At 45.0% G+C, this 20,948-nt stretch overlaps 1 protein-coding gene across 1 annotated transcript in view; it reads left to right on the top strand.

Moving 5' to 3' along the window:
• ANKFN1 (ankyrin repeat and fibronectin type III domain containing 1) overlaps positions 1-20,948 on the top strand; it is a 492,277-nt gene that overhangs the window by 92,858 nt on the left and 378,471 nt on the right.

Here is a 20,948-nt window from a genome sequence, read left to right as displayed (position 1 = left end):
TGGGGACTGATTTTACAGGATTTAGCAGTTTAAAAGTTTAAAAGTCCAATACCATTTATTTTCCATCCAAGTTATACAGTAACTTGAGTGAAGCCACGACACTAAAATAGAACATAAACAACAAAACAAAAGTCCTTGCCCATCTGGGCGCTAACTAAACAGTGGGTTTTTCTTACCGTTTCTCTCAGAATAACATGGGAGATAAGGCTTTACACAACCAACAGGTCATGCAGCTTTCAGGCGTTTGACCCTGAATGAGCATTTCAGCCCTTAATTTATCGCCACAGTAAGGAGGCTAGCAGCTACACCTGGGTTATCAGACTAGGGGAAAGTGTTGTACTGGATTAAGGAGGGAATGGCTCCTCCCACTACCAACACCTACATGCCATTCCAGAAAAAATCCAGGCCTATAAGACACAACTTAAAAGTGCCTCAGCAAACTACACCCTGCTGAAACATCTCAGCTTTCCTGGATTCTTTTATCTCAACCACCTAAGCATTCTAGGTGTGATAGACGCCCCTAGTACTTTACCAGCAACTTTGTTACTAGATAGATAGATTTTTAACTGAATGGCCAACTGGAGCTTACAGCACCTAATCGGTGCATGTTTCTGAAGCTGGATCTGCAGCGACCAACAGATTTCCAATGGGTGGTTGTGATGAGACAGCCCCTTTAAAGCCACGACAAGCGTAACAAGAAGACTGAACGATGTGCAGCAGTCTATGCTAAATTATATTTTCCTTTAATTATGTGCAAGTAGCACTAGGGGTGCGAGTCTGATGTCTGGTACTCGGCTGATGAGCGGTATCTAAACTGCATTCACGGAAAACATAAGCTCCCTGTACGGTGACTAATCTGCAACCTAATGTAAACTTCTAATTACACAATTAACTTCTTGTTTGTTTTGTACTCTAACGCAAAGTAAGTGATGGGATTTAAAATAATATTTTACTCACTCGAACCATTACGGCATTTTGTGTGCTTACCTGCGGCTGGAGTGACACATACTGAGACACTGTCTTCAGCTCAACTGGTTTTTATAAGGCCATAATAAAACCCTGTCACCATCGGTGGAGGCCGCCTCTGGACACTATACCATTAAATTAAAGGTAGTGAAATTAACAACATTTAAAGCTGATGTCAATCTGGGAAACTGCAGGAAATTGCACCTTTGGGCTAATAATATATCCAGGCTTTCCAGTGGAGATTTATTTTTTCTGAAAGGTCGTTGTACCTACTGCCAGACTGGGCCACATTATCTTGTATTCTTCTTTACCTCCCCCTGGGGATTTTACGCGTACAAGCAATCTCTGAAAGGTTTTTTTTTTTTTTTTCTCGGCCTCCAAGTTTTAGTTTTCTATTTATTTGTTTATTTTGCTGTCACGGATCATGACTTATTTTTTTCGGAGAAGTGTGACACTATTTAGAGTCTGTGATTGACTGCTGAGGCAACATTCATTAACCATGACAAACGTGTTTAAAAAACACTGCGCCGAGTGTTCGAAACGGCTGTAAAAAGAAAAACCAAACTTTTATTTTATCCATTGACCTCATCTGTAAATAAATAGAGCCTGGAGGGGAAGGGGAGGGAGAAATCAGTAATTTAGGATTCATATTTTTGAGCATTTTCTTTTTTTAAATCTTCCAATTCATTGTTTAAAATAAAGTTATTACAAAAAACCTTAATGCCCTCCCTCTCCTTCCAAGTTCCCACAAGGAATAGAAAATAAAAAGTAAAATAAAAAATCCAGACTTCCTTGTATCTCCTCCCTTCTCACTTCGAAGATCAATATTCAAAAGTTTTTTAGCATTGTCAACAGAAAATCGGTTGAAAGTGTAAAATGATCTTAAAATATTTAGTCTAGTATTAGGGCTCATGTACACGAGTGTATTTTCTTTCCGTGTCTGTTCCATTGTTTTGCAGACCATATACGGAACCATTCATTTCTATGGAAGTTACTTTGTGTGCATTCCATTTCCGTATGTCTGTATGTCCGTTCCGCCAAAAAATAGAACATGTCCTATTTTTGTCTGCATTACAGACAGGGATAGTACTGTTCTGTTAGGGGCCAGCTGTTCCGTTCCGCAAAATACTGAATGCACATGGATGTCATCCGTGTTTTTTGTGGATGCTTTTTTGCGGACTGCAAAATACATACGGTCGTGTACATGAGTTTTAAGTGTGAGTTCACACTTCAGTTATTTCATCAGTTATTGTGAGTCAAAACTAGTAGCGAAGTCTACTCAGAGATCAGGTGTAATGATTTGATTTGCACCTATTCTGTGTGTTTGACCCGCACCTGGTTTTGCCTCACAATAAGGGCTTGTTTACACGACCGTTGCCCCTCCGTGCCCGTGCTCTGGACCGCAAATTGCGGTCCGCAATGCACGGGCACCGGCCGTGGGACTGCCGCATTCAGATCTCGACCCCATTCACTTAAATGGGGTCTGTGATCCGTTCGTTCCGCAAAAAGATAGAGCAAGTTCTATCTTTTTGCAGTGCTGAGGCACGGAACGGAACCCACGGAAGCACTCCGTAGTGCTTCCATAGGGTTCCATTCTGTTTCGTTCCGCACAACATCTCCGGCTTTGCGGACCCATTCAAGTGAATGGGTCCGGATCCGTGATGCGGAATGCATACAGCCAGTGCCCCGTGTATTGCGGACCCGCCGTATGCGGGCTGCAATACGGCAATGGAGGGGAAACGGTTATGTGCACAAGCCCTCACTGATGGAAATGACTGACCAAATAACTGAAGTGTGAACTCAGCCAGTGGCGTATCTATCACGAGGCAAACAAGGCATTTGCCTAGGGCGGCACTTGCCAATGGGGCGGCAAAATGCCTTGTTTGCCCCTGTCCCATCCGTCTTATATGTTGCCGCCGGTATACTCAGAAGATCCGATGGTATATTCTAACCCCCAGGCGTTCCCATGGTGACGGGGACCCTTGCCTGGGTGTTAGAATATACCATCGGATCTGTGTTTTCACAATCTCAGTGAGATCGTAAAAACTCAAATCCAATGGTATATTCTAACCCCCAGGCGTTCCCATGGTGACAGGAACGCTTGCCTGGGGGTTAGAATATACAGGGCCACGCCGCTCACAGGAGAACATTTATAAACAAATCATTAACTTTAACTTTAATCATTGCTAATCTCTTTACTGGATATCATACTCTGTCTTGACTCTTAGCTCTGGTAAAACAGCAGGCAATGCGGGCGGCGCTCACTCACTGACGTCACGCACCTGCTCCTCCCACTAGGCGGCGCAGGCGCGTGACGTCAGTGAGTGAGCGCCGCCCGCACTGCCTGCTGTTTTACCAAAGCTAAGAGTCAAGACAGAGTAAGATATCCAGTAAAGAGATTAGCAATGATTAAAGTTAAAGTTAATGATTCGTTTATAAATGTTTATAAATGTTCTCCTGTGAGCGTCGGGGAGGGGGATCTGTTGATGGCACTATTTAGGGGAGGGGGATCTGTTGATGGCACTATTAAGGGAAGGGGGATCTGTGGATGGCACTATTTAGGGGGGAGATATGTGGATGGCACTGTTTAAGGAGGGGGATCTGTGGATGGCACTGCTTAAGGAGGGGGATCTGTGGATGGCACTGTTTAGGGGAGGGGAATCTGTGGATGGCACTGTTTAGGGGAGGGGGATCTGTGGATGGCACTGTTTCGGGGAGGGGGATCTGTGGATAGCACTCTTTCAGGGAGGGGGATCTGTGGATGGCACTGTTTCGGGAGGGGGATCCGTGGATGGCACTGTTTAGGGGAGGGGGATCTGTGGGTGGCACATAGGAAGGGGTGGGGTTTAGAGAGAAAGGGGTTTGGCCTTGACAGGAAGGGGTGGGGTTTAGAGAGAAAGGGGTTTGGCCTTGACAGGAAGGGGTGGGTCAAATTTATATTAGGGGGGTGCCCGAGTTTAGTCTCGCCTAGGGCAGCACAAAACCAAGATACACCACTGAACTCAGCCTAAAGGCTCATGCACACGGTCATTTCCCGACCATTCCCGTATTGCAGCCCGCAAACAGCGGGTCCACAATTTGCGGGCACAGGCCGTGTGCACCCTTTATCACGGATGCGAATCCATTCATTTGAATGGGTCTGCAATCCGGAAGGTGCAGTGCGGAACGGAGGCACGGAATCCCACGAAAGCACTATGGAGTGCTTCCGTGGTGGTTTCTCTCCGTGCCTCCGCACCGGAAAAAAATAGAACATGTTATATTTTTTGCAGTGCGGACGGATCACATCTGCAGAATGGCATGGATGTTGCCCGTGCATTGGAGACCACAAATTGCCAACGGCCATGTGCAAGAGCCCTAAGATAAATATCTGTCTATTGTTCTAAAGGAACCAGACAAGAATTATGTGATGACATTGTACATGTGACTAGAGATGGGCGAATCTATTTTATCTAGTTATAAATTTCCCATAAGATTGTAATTTCCTGCGAATCTGAAACGTTTTAGATTCATCCCCGCCCGAATCGCTCAAAATGTCAGCCACCATTTTAAAGATCTGAAGACAGAGAAGAAGGCATCTGCCACCAAAAAAGGATCATTTTTGGAATGTTTTTTTTTTATAAAAAAAAATCTGACAGTGCAATGTGTTACTAAACAGGCTGTTTGTTATCACCAGCTACCCTCCATCCAGATAGGTCATATGTCGATATGTCATTTCTAATGTTGCCTTGGCATTAAAGAGCTTGAAATGGGTTCCATACAGTCCTAGGAGACCTCAAAGTGTCATACACGACTTTCAGGGCAATTGGGGCACATTCGATTCAGATCAAATTTATTTGGACAAAATAGAATCGGAACCGAAACAAATTTTGGAAAATTTCCTCATCTCTACATGTGACCTTGTGCAATGGCATCAGGAGTCGTGATTTTGGATGTTACATAAACTATGTAATGGCATAGGCCCCAAGGATCAGGCCACAGGGTCAGCAAGTCAGGACATAGATACAGTTCAATACAATGCTGAAGCAGGGAGCTATCAGTTCTCTGCTCCACTGTTCACTCCACGACCAGTGGTCACTATGAATTTACATCATTATGCCTTCTGCACCTGCCAGGGGAGGGGGATGGACAGAAGGCACATTATACATTATGAGGGGGCATTATACTGTATTAGGAGCACATGCAGGTGGCATTATACTGTGTTAGGGGAACATATAGGGGGCATTGTACTGTATTAGGGGAACATGTAGGGGGCAGTAAACTGTTTGAGGAACACATGTAGGGGGCATTATATGTATGAGGAGCTCATGTAAGGGGCATTATACTGTATTAGGGACACATGTAAGGGGAATTATACTGTATTAGGGGCACATGTAAGGGACATTATACTGTACAGTGCCATTTACATTTGCCCCTTATAAAGTTTAATGCCCCTTACACATGCTTCTCATACAGCATAAGGCTTCTACCTGTGCCCATCATACAGTATAACTGATTGTACCAGATTTTTCACTCTGTTTCTCCATGGTCCTTGTGGCCACCAAGCCACTGCCTTTTAAGGATCCTGAACATCCTCAACTGCAAGTCTGCAACGTGCATTTCACTTAATATTCTGAGCAATGGTTGTACAACTATGCCCACCCTTAGCTCTAATTTGGTTAAGCACTCCAATTTCTTTCCATGAAACCAATTCAATACAATACCGCAACCATGCTAGCAAAATCCTTGACAGGCTGCAGTTCACAACACGACCCTGGGTGGCCACAGCTAAACACATATTTGATAGACGTCTTGTGCCAAAATATCACAAAATCTTGTTGTTGTCTTGAAAAACTGGTCATGGTGGAACAACAATATCCGGACATATCCGGCCAAGAAGAAATAGGTAAGGTGCGATGCCTTCCCAAAAGTAGATGTTTTTGGTATTTCCATGGGTGGGTCGTAAATGTCACAGTTTTGCACATTCAGATTTTGGCAAGTAGGCCATACCTACAGTATCTATCTTCAGTGTTACTTAGGTAAGCTACACTGTGCAAGGTATGTAAGAAAGCGGCCCTGTTTTGTACAACTCTTTTAACAAGAATGTGGCATTCCGAAGACTCATGCTGAAGCTCTCCGAGAGAACTGTCATTCATTAGACATTTGTCCACACTTGGACGCTGTGGTGATGCAGACTTTACTTTCTATCAATATGTTCATGTATGGAATGTATATTGTATATCACAACACTATGTCACATATTGTAACATGAAGCTTTTAGACAGGTGAAAAATGCATCTGTGGGATATGGATCTCATCTGCCATCATTTTCCATGTTTGGAGAGCACACATGTGCCTTGTCCAAACGTTGCCCTGTGTGAACAAGCTCAAGCTTGGTCAATGGAGGCTGCTGAGTGACACGTTCCACAGCGTACGCCAATAATAATCCGCTCTTTCACTTTAAATGTTATCCTTCTGATGGCTGTTTCTTTTATTGCTTACAGTAGATGTCAGATTATCTTAAGAAAGTGGATGCAAAAACCTATAACGTGTGTACACACTCTGAGTAATGGGAAGTATGCACACAATGCGCCTTTTATCGATCAAGTCTATCAAGATGAATTGCTGACCATTAGTGTGTCACTAATGATACAGTAGAGGTTCATTCGGGAAGGAAATACTTTTGTCTCACACAGTAGCCAAGATCACGTTCCTCGGCAAAGTCTTCCACAGTCTCGTGATCCATGATAATTGCTAGTTATTCATTGATTTTCTTGAAGGAACACCAGCGTATGCCACGATATCTTATCCCATCTTACATCCTGAGAGTATCTGGCCCGAGAGAGTAATAATCAGAAATTATTTTAGACCATGTATGGTGCTTAACTCGGTTTCTTCTTCTATGAGCGATCGTGGCATCATTTTCTTTGTTAAAATTATTTAGTGTTATTTATTTGTAGAGGTAGCAAACATTAACTTGACACTTAAAGGGGTTATTCTATGATTGATGCAAAATAATGAAAATCAGATATCATACAGTACATGACAACCTCTTTCTAACAAAGCTGGAACCAGCCCTGTATCTCACATGGATCCAGAGATCTCCACATTCATTGCTTCAATTATTTTGCCAGATTAAGGTCAGGCTGGCAGCTCATGGGGAGTGTCCTTCCTCAAGAAGTGTCTGTCACTACCAGAGCTTTGGGACGTTCTCACAGCTCTGTTTCTCCACCCCTGTGATGATGTCACTACTAGAGCTGGGAGGAGTTCTCACTACTCTGTTTACTTTTGGTTTCTTTCACCACAGCTGCCCTTCATGTGTTTGATTTCCCTCTCTTTATATCACCCCTCCTCCTATGATAGGATGTGGATTATAGTTCTCACTTCAGTTGTAGCTCTTGCTTTAGTTTCTTCACTTGTGGCTATCAGTTCACTGGACCTGTGTTCTGCTGCAGCTAGCACTCCGGATATTGCCAGCCTGTCCTTGGATCCGTCTTCTCTGCGGCTGCAACACCGTCAGCTAAGTGTGCAGACATTGTTGTGTTCCTGTTTATTTTCTGACTGGATCTGAGGTGGCCACGGTTCCCTCCATATACTGAGTAGGGCACTGGTGGCCGTGCCCCTTCCACTATTGTAGGGGTTACAGTGGTCATTAGTCTTAGGCACGTGGGCATGCCTCTTTCCGCCATTTGGATCCGGGCATGTGCTTTAGCAGAATAGGGAGAGCGTTGAGGGTCGGACAGGGGTCACCCGTTATCCTCCCTAGTTCTGGGTCCAGTCAGTAGCTCTGTACTGTGTATTACTATTGTTGCTCACATACAGCCGTGACATTATAATCCACCAAAACCGTCCTTTTTTGACATGGATCCGCTTTCTGACCTGGTTGACCGCATGCAGGGTCTTTCTTTGGAAGTAGCGGATCTCCGTCAATCTATGACCCAGCTTCAAGCATTGGGCCCTGCTCCGGCTCATGGAGTCTGTTGCGAGCCAAAGGTCTCACTTCCGGAGACGTTCTCCGGGGGCAGTGAGAATTTTGTTCGTTTCAGAGAGGCATGCAAACTCCATTTTTGCTTGTGTCCTCACTCTTCTGGTAATCAAGAGCAGAGGGTGAGGATTGTCATCTCCCTGCTCAGGGGTAATGCTCAGACTTGGGCTTTTTCGCTGCCATCAGGGTATCCCTCCCTTCGATCCGTGGAGGGATTTTTTGTGGCCCTGGGGCAGATTTATGATGACCCGGATCGTGTTGCTCTGGCCGAATCTACGTGTTTTATGCCAGAACAAACGGTCTGCGGAGCTTTATTGTTCTGAATTTCGGAGATGGGCAGCTGATTCGGGTTGGAATGATGCTGCACTCCGGAGTCAGTTCTGTCATGGTCTCTCGGAGAGATTAAAAGATGCGTTTGCTTTCCATGAGAGACCAACGTCCTTAGAGTCTGCCATGTCATTGGCGGTACGCCTTGACAGGCGTCTAAGAGAAAGAAACGAGACCTCTCTGTCCAGCCATTGTCAGTCTAGGGGCAGTGGTGCGGACTCATTCAGTGTGCAGGGGCCTCATCCTGTCTCGTTCCCCTCTGAGGAGGAGCCCATGCAGCTAGCTCGACTTGCCCCTGATAAAAGAGGATTTAGTCCTCAGAGTATGGTCTGTTTTTGTTGTGGGGGCATAGGTCATTTGGCAAATGTTTGTCCATCTAGGAGATTCTTGAACCGTACTAAGAGCGATAATAAGAGAAAAATCTCAAAAGGTAAATCATCAAGTTCTGCTTCATCTGCTACTTTGGGCAAAGTTGATGTAGGATTTGATGCTTTTCCTCTGACCTGCAGTTCCCGTTTTCTCCTGTCTGCCAGGGTGGCGCTAGAGAGCAAAGTCATTTCTTGTGAGATTTTTGTCGATAGTGGAGCGGCCGTCAATCTTATTGACACTCAATTTGTAGCCATGCATGGTTTTCAGGTTTGCACATTAGATAAAGATATACCTGTTTTTGCTATTGACTCTGCTCCACTCTCACAGAGATCTCTGAAGGGCATTGTTCACAATATCCGGCTAGCTGTAGGTGACACTCATGTGGAGGATATATCTTGTTTTGTCCTTAACGGATTGCCGTCTCCTCTAGTTTTGGGGTTACCCTGGCTCACTAGACATAACCCCACTATTGATTGGCAAGGAAGGCAAATAAATGAGTGGAGTGATTTTTGTAGAGAGAATTGTCTCACAGCGACTTTTGCAGAGGTGTCTACTAAAACGGTGCCATCATTTCTCTCTGATTTCTCGGACGTGTTTTCCGAGAGCGGTGTTCAGGAGCTACCTCCTCACCGGGAGTTTGACTGTCCCATTAACCTCATTCCCGGCGCCAAGCTGCCAAAAGCACGCCTCTACAATCTCTCACAACCGGAAAGAATCGCTATGCGAACTTACATCTCCGAGAGTCTCGAAAAGGGGCATATTCGTCCCTCAAAGTCACCTGTGGCCGCGGGTTTTTTTTTTTGTTAAAAAGAAAGATGGCTCTCTGAGACCTTGCCTATATTTTAGGGAGCTGAACCGTATCACGATTCGCGATCCCTATCCCCTTCCTCTGATCCCGGACCTCTTCAATCAAATTGTTGGGGCCAAGGTGTTTTCCAAATTGGATTTGAGAGGCGCGTACAACCTGGTCAGGGTCAGAGAGGGGGATGAATGGAAAACGGCCTTTAATACCCCTGACGGGCATTTCGAGAATCTCGTTATGCCTTTCGGCCTGATGAATGCTCCGGCCGTCTTTCAGCATTTTGTTAATAGTATTTTCTATCATTTAATGGGGAAATTTGTATTGGTGTATCTTGATGATATTTTGATTTTTTCCCCTGATGTTCAGACCCATCAGGATCATCTTTTTCAGGTTCTGCAGATTCTGCGGGAAAATAAATTGTACGCCAAGCTGGAGAAATGTCTTTTTATGGTATCGGAGATTAAATTTCTGGGTTTTCTCCTCTCTGCTTCTGGTTTTCGCATGGATCCCGAGAAGGTCCGTGCTGTACTTGAGTGGGAGCTTCCTGAGAATCAGAAGGCATTGATGCGCTTTCTGGGTTTTGCGAACTATTACAGAAAGTTCATTTTGAATTATTCCTCTGTTGTCAAACCCCTCACTGACATGACAAAAAAGGGGGCGGATTTTTCCTCTTGGTCGGAGGAGGCGCTTGCAGCCTTTTCTAAGATTAAAGAGAATTTTGCGTCTGCTCCCGTCTTGGTGCATCCCGATGTTTCCTTACCTTTTATTGTTGAGGTGGATGCTTCCGAGGTGGGTGTGGGTGCGGTTTTGTCCCAGGGCCCTTCCCCTGCCAAGTGGCGACCCTGTGCCTTTTTCTCTAAAAAACTCTCCCCGGCAGAGAGAAACTATGATGTGGGCGATAGGGAGTTGTTGGCCATCAAGTTGGCTTTCGAGGAATGGCGCCATTGGTTGGAGGGGGCCAGGCACCCTATCACCGTTTTTACCGACCATAAGAATCTGGCATACTTGGAGTCGGCCAGGCGTATGAATCCGAGACAGGCCAGATGGTCTCTGTTCTTCTCCAGATTCAATTTTGTTGTTACATTCCGACCTGGGATAAAAAATGTGAAGGCTGATGCTCTCTCTCGCTGTTTTCCGGGAGGAGGAAACTCCGAGGACCCGGGTCCCATTTTGGCGGAGGGGGTAGTTGTTTCTGCTCTATATTCCGATTTGGAGGCCGAGGTCCAGGCTGCCCAGACTGAGACACCTGCCCGTTGTCCTTCTGGGAAGTTGTTCGTGCCTCCTGAGCTACGTCACAAACTCTTTAAGGAGCATCATGATACGGTTCTTGCTGGTCACCACGGGAGCAGAGCCACGGTGGATCTCATTGCTCGGAGATTTTGGTGGCCGGCTCTTCGTAAGTCGGTGGAGGGTTTTGTGGCTGCTTGTGAGACGTGCGCTCGCGCTAAGGTCCCTCGTTCACGGCCTTCAGGTTCCCTTCTCCCGTTACCCATTCCTTCCCGTCCTTGGACACACCTGTCCATGGACTTTATCACGGATCTTCCTCGTTCCTCGGGGAAGTCGGTGATCCTGGTGGTGGTGGACCGTTTTAGCAAGATGGCTCATTTCGTACCTTTCCCTGGTTTACCCAATGCTAAAACGTTGGAGCAAGCTTTTGTCGACCATATTGTTAAATTGCACGGCATTCCCTCTGATATTGTTTCCGATAGAGGCACGCAGTTTGTGTCCAGGTTCTGGAAGGCTTTCTGTTCTCGCCTGGGGGTTCGGCTGTCCTTCTCTTCTGCTTTTCATCCGCAGTCGAATGGTCAGACTGAGCGCCTCAATCAGAATCTGGAGACATATTTGCGCTGTTTTGTTTCAGAGAACCAGGAGGATTGGTGTTCATTTCTCCCTCTTGCTGAGTTTGCTCTGAACAACCGTCGTCAGGAATCTTCTGATAAGTCACCATTCTTTGGTGCATATGGGTTCCATCCGCAGTTTGGGACATTCTCGGGAGGGGCTCTTTCTGGTTTACCTGAGGAGGAGAGATTTTCCTCGTCTTTGTCTACCATTTGGCCAAAGATTCAGAGTAATCTTAAAAAGATGAGTGAGAGGTATAAGCGTGTGGCTGATAAGAGACGTGTGCCTGGTCCGGACCTGAATGTGGGTGATCTGGTGTGGTTGTCTACTAGAAACATTAAGTTGAAGGTTCCCTCCTGGAAATTGGGTCCCAAGTTTATTGGGCCTTATAAAATCTTGTCAGTCATCAATCCTGTTGCCTACCGTCTTGACCTTCCACGGGTTTGGAAGATACATAATGTATTTCACAGATCTCTCTTAAAACCATATGTCCAGCCCACGGTACCCTCCTCTTTGCCTCCTCCTCCGATTTTGGTTGATGGCAATCTGGAGTTTGAGGTTTCCAGAATTGTGGACTCTCGCATGGTCCGCGGTTCTCTTCAGTACCTCGTTCATTGGAAGGGTTATGGTCCTGAGGAGAGGATGTGGGTTCCGGTGTCGGACATTAAAGCCACTCGCCTCATCAGGGCATTTCATAGGGCTCATCCTGAGAAGGTGGGTCCTGGGTGTCCGGAGTCCACCCGTAGAGGGGGGGGTACTGTCACTACCAGAGCTTTGGGACGTTCTCACAGCTCTGTTTCTCCACCCCTGTGATGATGTCACTACTAGAGCTGGGAGGAGTTCTCACTACTCTGTTTACTTTTGGTTTCTTTCACCACAGCTGCCCTTCATGTGTTTGATTTCCCTCTCTTTATATCACCCCTCCTCCTATGATAGGATGTGGATTATAGTTCTCACTTCAGTTGTAGCTCTTGCTTTAGTTTCTTCACTTGTGGCTATCAGTTCACTGGACCTGTGTTCTGCTGCAGCTAGCACTCCGGATATTGCCAGCCTGTCCTTGGATCCGTCTTCTCTGCGGCTGCAACACCGTCAGCTAAGTGTGCAGACATTGTTGTATTCCTGTTTATTTTCTGACTGGATCTGAGGTGGCCACGGTTCCCTCCATATACTGAGTAGGGCACTGGTGGCCGTGCCCCTTCCACTATTGTAGGGGTTACAGTGGTCATTAGTCTTAGGCACGTGGGCATGCCTCTTTCCGCCATTTGGATCCGGGCATGTGCTTTAGCAGAATAGGGAGAGCGTTGAGGGTCGGACAGGGGTCACCCGTTATCCTCCCTAGTTCTGGGTCCAGTCAGTAGCTCTGTACTGTGTATTACTATTGTTGCTCACATACAGCCGTGACAGTGTCTCCTTTCTGCTGTAGCTCAGGGAGCATGTCCATTCTCAGAGGATGTGTCCTTTCTGCTGCAGCTCTCTCCCTATAACAGTCACAGATTTTAACAGTAGACATAGATGGTGCTCATCCAGCTCAGTGGCAGGTTAAGTAGCATTTTATTATACAGATTAAACACCAGGGGGCGTCATTATAATGAAGTAAAGAGAATATCTCACAACTGGAACATTTTTGGAACAGAAGGTAACGAGTATTTGAGTTTTTCATACTGAATTATAATAAAATTAACAATAAAGCTCATTGTGTGAAAAAATTTAATGGACTCTAGAAAACTCTGCCCTCTAATATGTTGTCACTCCTCCACCTTAATGCCACCACAGGTCATCTTTAAAGTAGCCCTGAAAAAAAAAATCTAAAAGTGTCCCAATGTTGTAGGGGGGGTCCAAATTTACTGAAGGCAGGGCAGCACAAGAAGGGGGGCGGGGGTCAGCAATACAATATCATGGATCAGCACAAAATACCATCCCAAAAGCTGTCCCTCTATGGTGGCCATCAATAGCTGTCGTGTTGTATCCTCCTCTTCCAGTTGTCTCTAATTAAGATATAGAGTAGAGCAGGGGGCTTGGGAGGTGAGATGTGGGCCACAGCACTGAAATAAAATAAAAAATGCCTGAGGGCGATTCAAATGGCTCATGCACAGAACCATTGTTGTTTTGCGATCCGTTTTTCACGGATCTGTTGTTCCGTATCTGAGTTTTTTTTTCTCTGAGTCCTCTTCCGTTCTGTTATTCCACAAAACATATCTGTATGCTTTCCGTGTGCGTTCCGTATTTTTTGCGGACCAATTGACTTGAATGGAGCCTCGGACCGTGGTTTACGGACAATAATAGGACATACACTCCTTTTTTGCGGAACGGAAATACGGAAATGGAATGCACATGGAGTACCTTCCGTTGTTTTTACAGACCCATTGAAGGGAATGGTTCCGCACACGGTCCGCAAAAAAAAAAACGGAACGGTAGCGGAAAGAAAATATGTCCGTGTGCATGAGCCCTAAGCCTCAGTCTGCAGTGTAAGCCACACAAGCCTTTTCCAACCTGTGGCTGGAGATGCCTACGGACCTAACCATTTGTACTCTGCCTAATAAAGTTTTTTTTTTTTATGTGGCCTATGAGGGGGAACAGCAAAAAGCCTTGCTTCATATTTTTTCTTCTTGTGTTTTTTTGTCCCCCCCCCCTATACCTATAACTGTATCCACACATTGACCTCCAGAAAACAAAAGACCCCCCCACTCATAACTAACTTTTTGGAATAATGGGGGGATTATTGTTATTATCGCTCATTCACTGTGTGTGTATGTATCATCATAATGATAATGTAATCCCTTAGGCTAATTTCTGATGAGCATGCCCTGTGTGGACATCACACTTCGTGTGTGACCATGATCTCTCGTTAAGGACATTGCTCGTTTCACAGGAGCGCACAGCATTATAATGATTTGTAATGCTGTGCGTCTCTGCATGACCTTGCATCTACTGAATTACACTGACATAATGCTGTAGATACAAGTCATACAGAGACACACAGCATTATAAATCATTATAATGCTGTGCACTCCTGCTTAACAAGCACTGTCCATAACGAGAACTCACGCTCACACAAGTAGCATGATTTCCACACAGGACATGCTGGTCTGCAAGAAGCATTAGTAGTGCAAACCCAAGATAAGTGTCTGGGGGTAAAGAACAGAACTGGATCGCACATCCACAATGCTATGCTTTGATCTAACTCGCTTCTCAGCGCTATATTAAAGTGTACAGCCCCCCATACTGCATGCTGTACAAGAGGCATTAGTGTACATTTTGATTAAAAGGCATAAGCCCACTCACCACGCCAAGGTCGCCTCTTTGAGTGGGACCTAATCCGAAAAAGGGGCAGCAACCATGCGGTGACGAGGCGGCACTGCCCTAGTAGGTGGCGGGACCCAGGGGTCAAACAGCACCTCTGCTGTCTGATTATGCCACCCATGGCACTGGGTCCCACCAACCAACCAGCACAGCGCCACAAAAACAAAGGCCACCATGCAGTACTGCCCCATGTGAACAGTTGTCTAACACAACATGTCCATTACTATAAGAAGCTACAGGTCAATGACCACTATATGCAGACCAATGTGATATAGCGCTGAGCAGCGAGTTAGATCAAAGCATAGCATTGTGGATGTGCGATCCAGTTCTGTTCTTTACCCCCAGACAATTATTTGAATCTTTCTTCTTTTTTACTGGTATCAGCACTCCTCCCATTCAGCACAGGTGGTTTTAATCACATTGGTCTGCATATAGTGGTCATTGACCTGTAGCTTCTGATAGTAATGGACACGTTGTGTTAGACAACTGTTCACATGGTGCAGCACTGCGTGGTGGCCTTTGTTTTGTGGCGCTGTGCTGGTGGGTTGGTGGGACCCAGTGCCATGGGTGGCATAATCAGACAGCAGAGGTGCTGTTTGACCCCTGGGTCCCGCCACCTACTAGGGCAGTGCCGCCTCGTCACCGCATGGTTGCTGCGCCTTTTTCAGAGTAGGTCCCACTCAAAGAGGCGACCTTGGCGTGGTGAGTGGGCTTATGCCTTTTGATCAAAATGTACACTAATGCCTCTTGTACAGCATTCAGTATGGGGGGCTGTACACTTTAATATAGCGCTGAGCAGCGAGTTAGATCAAAGCATAGCATTGTGGATGTGCGATCCAGTTCTGTTCTTTACCCCCAGACAAACCCAAGATAAGGTTAGATAAACCCAGAGAGTTGATACATAAATCACACTACTTTTAGAGAGAATAGATGTTACGGAACGCCAACCAGAAGTGCTATGTGCAATATACAAAATGAATGAAAAAAATAAAATAAAATAAATATATATATACTATCGTCTAAGGAGTTTTATTATGCCTCCAATATGTCCAAAATATCATGAGTGTCCATTGGCTGGTTTGCCCACTAACATATTATATAATCTGTCGGTACCTGTTATAGCTCCATGATAGTTTGTCGAAAACATCCCTTTTGGTAAAAATATCAATCATTTTGTTGACACCAGTCTCAAAACAATCACGAGTGTCATATAAAGTATAAATTAGATATGAGCACATTTTCCAAAATTCATTTCAGGTCCAATTGGGTCGAATCGGCTGTCAGATTCAATTGGGTCTTAATAATTTCGACTCACATCGAAAGTGCCCCAATTGCCCTGAAAATGTGTGTATGACCCTCTGAAGTCTCTTAGGGCTGTATTCAACCCCTTTTAAGCTCTTTAACTCCAAGACAGCATTAGTAATGTCAACATGACATTGACATACAGTCAGGTCCATAAATATTGGGACATCGACAAAATTCTACCACTTTTGGCTCCATACACCACCACAATGGATTTGAAATGAAATGAACAAGATGGGCTTTAACTGCAGACTGTCAGCTTTAATTTGAGAGTATTTACATCCAAATCAGGTGAACGGTGCAGGAATTACAACAGTTTGCATATGTGCCTCCAACTTGTTAAGGGACCAAAAGTAATGGGACAGAATAATAATCATAAATCAAACTTTCATTTTTTAATACTTGGTTGTAAATCCTTTGCAGTCAATTACAGCCTGAAGTCTGGAACGCATAGATATCACCAGACGCTGGGTTTCATCCCTGGTGATGCTCTGCCAGGCCTCTACTGCAACTGTCTTAAGTTCCTGCTTGTCCTTGGGGCATTTTCCCTTCAGTTTTGTCTTCAGCAAGTGAAATGCATGCTCAATCGGATTCAGGTCAGGTGATTGACATGGCCATTGCATAACATTCCACTTCTTTCCCTTAAAAAACTCTTTGGTTGCTTTTGCAGTATGCTTTGGGTCATTGTCATTCTGCACTGTGAAGCGCCGTCCAATGAGTTCTGAAGCATTTGGCTAAATATGAGCAGATAATATTGCTCGAAACACTTCAGAATTCATCCTGCTGCTTTTGTCAGCAGTCACATCATCATTAAATACAAGAGAACCAGGTCCATTGGCAGCCATACTTGCCCATGCCATGACACTACCACCACCATGCTTCACTGATGAGGTGGCATGCTTAGGATCAGGAGCAGTTCCTTTCCTTCTCCATACTCTTCTCTTCCCATCACTCTGGTACAAGTTGATCTTGGTCTCATCTGTCCATAGGATGTTGTTGCAGAACTTTGATGGCTTTTTTAGATGTTGTTTGGCAAACTCTAATATGGCCTTCCTGTTTTTGAGGCTCACCAATGGTTTACATCTTGTGGTGAACCCTCTGTATTAACTCTGGTGAAGTCTTCTCTTGATTGTTGACTTTGACACACATACGCCTACCTCCTGGAGAGTGTTCTTGATCTGGCCAACTGTTGTGAAGGGTGATTTTTTCATCAGAGAAAGAATTCTTCGGTCATTCACCACAGTTGTTTTCCGTGGTTTTCCGGGTCTTTTGGTGTTGCTGAGCTCACCGGTGCATCCCTTCTTTTTAAGAATTTTCCAAACAGTTGTTTTGGCCACGCCTAATGTTTTTGCTATCTTTGATGGGTTTGTTGTGTTTTTTCAGCCTAATGATGGCTTGCTTCACTGATAGTGACAGCTCTTTGGATCTCATCTTAATACTCGACAGCAACAGATTCCAAATGCAAATAGCACACTTGAAATGAACTCTTGACCTTTTATCTGCTCATTGTAATTGGGATAATGAGGGAATAACACACACCTGGCCATGGAACAGCTGAGAGGCCAGTTGTCCCATTACTTTTGGTCCCTTAACAAGTGGGAGGCACATATGCAAACTGTTGCAATTCCTACACCGTTCACCTGATTTGGATGTAAATACCCTCAAATTAAAGCTGACAGTCTGCAGTTAAAGCACATCTTTTTCGTTTTATTTCAATTCCATTGTGGTGGTGTATAGAGCCAAAAATGTTAGAATTATGTTGATGTCCCAATATTTGTGGACCTGACTGTATATGACTATGAGCAAACGGAGGGTAGCTGTTGGTAACAGCCTACTTAATCAGATTTTTTTCACATTAAAAAACAGTAAAAAAAATTATGCCTTTTTGGTGGAAGATGCCTTCTTCAATGTCTCCTTATCGGTAGAATGGTTCCATTCCATATGAGCGATTTGTACTGGGTGAATCACAAACATTCTGGCTTTGCTGAAATTAGAATCTATTGGGAAATTCATAGCTAATTTGATTCATGTAGAACTGATTCACTCCCGTCTAATATAGATTGACTGCAGAGTTTTTAGCCTATCAGCCCGGCTGACTTTTTGTCTTAATATTGTAGCTATGGGACTCATCTCAAGATTTTACCACCCATGTCTAGTTATCTTCAAAGCCTGTAGACAATGAAATTCTTGTTCTGGATCATCAAGCACCAAACCTTCCATTGGCTCAGTATCATAAACTTTATATAAAAGGTTTGGCAGTCAATCTGGACAATTTCACAGCCAGAAGTAATTTGTGCAGTCGAACCATAAAAAAACCCTTGCTTTTCAGCATCTTGTTTTAATATTTTGTAGTCATGCATTGAGCTCGATTTGACTTTGGAATATGGTGTCAATCATTTATTTATACTATTAATATCAGGTTTCAAAGCTTTATTAGAATGGAAAAATGTTATTATTTTCATTTTTTTTTCATTTTGTGGGATTCTTTAAGCTTGTAAAGGCCATCCAAAAATAAAATGAAATGAGCCATTTAAAATAGAAAGAAAATGGTTTAGCAGAACTAGCTAATCAGTGAGGATAGCTTCAAGCAAAGATTCATCTTTAGCGATCCTGACCTTGAGCATATGGGAACAGGATGGGCATCAAAGGTTCTTTTATGATTGGCATCAATGTGTCAATATCAGCAGTTGGATTGCCCTCTGAATTTATAAGCCTAAGGCCTCCTGCTCATGGCCGTTGCCCGGCCTGGTAATACGATTTTCATGTTGCACGACATGTCACTGTGTAGCCCCAGTCTTAAGCCTTATGTACACGGCCATTGCCCGGCTGTATTGCGTCCCACAAACAATGGGTCCGCAATATGCGGGCATCGGCCATGTGCTACCCGCATCACAGATGTGGACCCATTCACTTGAATGGTTCTGCAATCCGGAGCTGAGGTGCGGAACGGAGGCACGGAACACCACGGAAGCACAATGGAGTGCTTCAGTGGTGTTTCTGTCCATGCCTCCACAGTGGAAAAAAATAGAACATGTTCTATTTTTTTGCGGTGCGGACGGATTACGGACGTTGCCCGTGCATTGGGTCCCCAATGGACGGAACGGCCGCACAACGGCCGTGTGCATGAGGCCTAATATAGACCTCCATTCGTGATGCAGAACCTATAGTCTGATGTGGTAGCAGAAGGTGAAGGCTTCTTCAAGGCAATAATTACACATGTATACATTTTTTAAAGCCTAAACAAACCTATTTCTGTTTTTTGAAAGCTATAACTATATGTAAATAATTTTTTGTGCATTTTTGCCAATAAGTCTCATACTACAGAGTACTTCCAGTAAGTTTCCATACAGGCCTGGTCTCCTTAAAGGAGTTGTCTGGGCTTTTACTATTGATGACTTATCCTCAGGAGAGGTCATCAATATCAGATCGGTGGGAGTCCGACACCCGGCACCCCTTCGATCAGCTGTATAATTAGACGGCGAGTGCAGTGTGCACATGCCGTCTCCCATCTCTCTTTCTGTCCCATAGACATACAGCAGAGCGCAGGAAGAGAGAATGGAGATGAGAAGGGAGATAGCACGGGAGCACTGCGCGTGCAGTCTCCTCATACAGCTGATTGGCAGGGGTGCCGGGTGTCGGACGCCCGCCGATCTGATATCGATGACCTATCCTGAGGATAGGTCATCAATAGTAAAAGCCCCGACAACCCCTTTAATACTGATGACTTATACCTTGGATAGAATATCAGTATCTGATTGGTGGGGGTCTGACACCTGGGACCTCTGCAGATAAGCTGTTTGAGAAGGCAGCAGCGCTGACAGTAGCGCAGCCGCCTTCGCTTGGCTTTTCCTAGGCTAGTATTGACACGGTTATTGGTCACGTGGCCAAGTTGCAGAGTAGCCCCATAGAAGTGAATTGGGCTGAGCTGCAATACCAAACACAACCACTATACAATGCATGGTGCTGTGCTTGGTGAGCTGAGAGAAGGCCACTGCACTAGTGTGAGCAACGGTGTCTTCTTAAACAGCTGATGGGCGGGGGTCTCGGGTGTCGGACCCCACCGATTAGATACTAATGATCTATCCAAAGGATAGATCATCAGTATTAAAATCTTGGAAAACCCTTTTATGGAGATTCAGCACCCTGACTAAGCCAATTCCAAATCATCGCACTGAACCAGCCAGAATCCCACACCGTACTGATGAGGGGCAAGCACCCTGAAACAGCTGTCTATGGATGGATCTCTGTTCTGGCTACAATCCCCTGTTAAATCCCAAGACTTGTTGGAAAGTCGGATCTTGACTCATAGAGGGGCCACTTCCAATAGGTGGAGCTGGCGAGATGGTTCTTGGCCAATATCTCTATGCATCTACATATGGCTGATAGTCCGGCTGTCTATTATACTTTTGTACATGGCAAGTGAGAGTGCCCCCGCTGCCACAGCAATCCATTATCCCCAAGACCTCAGCTCACTCCCCCATGTTATTGAAATGCAGTAGGGCCAATGGGATTGCACTAGAGAGCTCCCTCCTACATGAACCAAGGTAACACTATTCATGGGAAGGTCACTTTTTGACAACCTTGTACAGTTTTTACAAATGCCCTTCATGAACACTGGAGCTATTTTGTGAACGCGTGACATTATATTTTCATGTACTTTTTGCAATCTGGATCATTGTCTTGCTTTATGTTTAAAGGGGTTGTCTCACTTCAGCAAATGGCATTTATCATGTAGAGACAGTTAATACCAGGCACTTACTAATGTATTGTTATTATCCATATTGCCTCCTTTGCTGGCTTTAATCATTTTCCCATCTCATTATACACTGCTCGTTTCCAGGGGTTGCGACCACTGCTGGAGAGCAGATACGAGGTGTTTAGGACAGACTGGAGCTGCTGTGCATGCGCGCCTATATACTCTCCCACAGTCCCAGCCACCAGAGAGTTTGGTGCCTTTTCTTATAGTGTGCATGCACAGCCACCACTGATGGATTGCAGGGGGGTCGTAACCATAGAAAAGAGAAGTGTAAAATGGAATCGAAAAACGAATCAAGCTAGCAAAGGAAGCAATATGGATAATAA

The sequence above is a fragment of the Bufo bufo genome, chromosome 6 (assembly GCF_905171765.1).
Source record: "Bufo bufo chromosome 6, aBufBuf1.1, whole genome shotgun sequence".
NCBI classification, from domain to species: domain Eukaryota; kingdom Metazoa; phylum Chordata; class Amphibia; order Anura; family Bufonidae; genus Bufo; species Bufo bufo.
This window is presented reverse-complemented; position numbering and strand designations above follow the sequence as displayed.